Here is a 2388-nt window from a genome sequence, read left to right on the forward strand (position 1 = left end):
CACACACACATGGATATGGCTATATTTTACAGACATGAATGATTTGGGTAATTGCAATGACTAAATCTGTCCCCCATACAGACATGGTCAGGAAGAGGGAGGTTCAGGTTGCAGCCTCAAGTCTTACATATGTTTCTGACTCTCTTTCTACATTGCTCAAGAAAAAAAAAAACACCCCACATTACATTCATATGTTGTAATGCCATGAGTTATTTTCCCCTTAGCATTCAAGGGTAAAGAGTCCATTAAGCTGTCATCAGCCACATTACCAGCAGGAGAAGTCGGGGCAGACAGTTTGGCTGTAGCTGCCCGGGGCACACGCGCTCTGCCCAGGATGAAGACTCCGTGGTGTCCGTGTGCGTGTGTTGCCCTAGAAGCAGAAATCAATTACTCCTACTGCTCTTAGGAGATGATCTGGTTGGGGCGGCTTGCTGTGAATGCAGCCACCGTTCATTATTGAGCTCTTTATATGTATAATATCTTTCTGACTACAGGAAAACCGAGGCTTGGGGAGAGAGAAGCTGTATCACAGAACCAGAGCATGGCTCATGCTGGGGTTTGATCCATCATCCCCCTGGCTCCAGCCCCTGTGTACTGAACCACTTGGCTATCGTGTCTCTCCTGCAAACATTGGTGGTTTATTCCCTATGAGTGGCCTGTGTCGTAGTAGCTCCCAGCTTTGGAGTGGCCACGTATTAGGTGTCAGGCCCCATGGTTATCTCATGTAATCTTCACCGCCACTCTGTAAGGCAAGCTCTTCTATGAGCTCAGCCTAACAGCTGAGGAGACGGACTCTTGGGAAACAGGCAGGGACTTGGCCAAAGTCACCCAGCTCGAATGTGCTGGGGGTGTGTGAATGAGGGGGGTTTGTTTTCCACTCTGCTGTGCTGCCCTCCAGCTCGGCACACAAGCCAGGAAGCAGAGGGGTTTCCACAGGCAGCTGCCTTCTCTGAATTCAGATGAGTTTTCAGGGAGCAGCTCAGCTTTCTCTTTCATGTAGGTGGAAGGCTTTCCTTTGAATGAGCCAATTATGTTCAAAAAGCAAAAAATAATGTATGCATATTAGCTAATGAGGATGCAATTCAGGTTATTTTTAGCAAGGAGGGAGAGAGAGAGAGAGAGAGGGAGAGAGAGAGAGAGGAAGAGAGAGAGAGAGAGAGAGAGAGAGAGAGAGAGAGAGAATGAGGAATGGAGCTTGGTAGAAATTGTTTTTGAAAGAGCAGGCAGCTTGGGAATCAAACATCCTTTAGCACAACTCTCAGCTCTTGTCGCTTTTGGCTGGGTGACCACGGGCAAGTCTCCTTCCCTCTCTGAAATGTGTAGCATAAAACCTACAGGGGTGTAGTAAGGACTGGAGATAATGTGAGTCACCAATTGTACCTATGATAACTATTCATTTATCAAATATTTATTATCGCTAGACCCTCAGATTTATAGATATAATAATTTTATCCTCATCACCATTCCATGAAACAACTGCTGACAAACCTCCATTTTCCAGATGAAAAACAAAGTTAAGGTGAAGGAATTTGCTCTAGCAGGGTTCGGATTCAACCCCAGGCAGATGGTGCCCTGACCACCACGTGATGCTGCCTCTTTGTCCCTAAAGAAATGTGACTGTGAACAATGGGGAGGCATTAGTTTTAGGAGGTAGGGTCTTTTTGGGAAACTCAATAAGCGACCTACAAAGTAAGCACAACTCGGTCATTGAACTGGGTTGGGAGATCTCCTCCCCGAGGTCTTGGCCACTCGGACTGACCAGCAAAAACTGCTCAGGCCAAGACGTCAGAGAATGAGGGTCTTACTCTCCACTCAGATGCTAAGGCAAATCTGTCTCTATCACTCATTTTGTGGGTCTTGACATGAGAAGTGGGGGATATGCTAGGATTGAAACTTTAGAATTTAATCAACTCACAACAAAAATACTACGAAGGGCCTGGCCGGTGTGGCTCAATGGTTGAGCATTGGCCTATGAACCAGGAGGTCCAGGTTTGATTCCCAGGCAGGGCACAGGCCCTGGTTTCGGGCTCGATCCCCAGTGTGGGGTGTGTGGGAGGCAGCCAATCAATGATTCTCTCTCATCATTAATGTTCTTATTTCTCTCTCCCTCTACCTTCCTCTCTGAAATCAATAAGAATATATTTTTTAAAATACTACGTTATGTGAGAAAAAAAGTGGTTGAACAGGGAAATAATATATATTAATCCTATCGAATAAAGAGGGAATATGCTAATTGACCCTCACACTGTCACAAAGATGGCGGCGCCCACAGCCAATAAGGAGGGATATGCTCATTGACTGCCCCGCCCTCAAAGATGGAGGCGCCCACAGCCAAAAAGGAGGGAATATGCTAATTGACCACCCCACCCTCGAAGATGGCAGCACCCA

This window comes from Myotis davidii, unplaced genomic scaffold, assembly GCF_000327345.1.
Source record: "Myotis davidii unplaced genomic scaffold, ASM32734v1 scaffold142, whole genome shotgun sequence".
Classification (NCBI taxonomy): Eukaryota; Metazoa; Chordata; class Mammalia; order Chiroptera; family Vespertilionidae; genus Myotis; species Myotis davidii.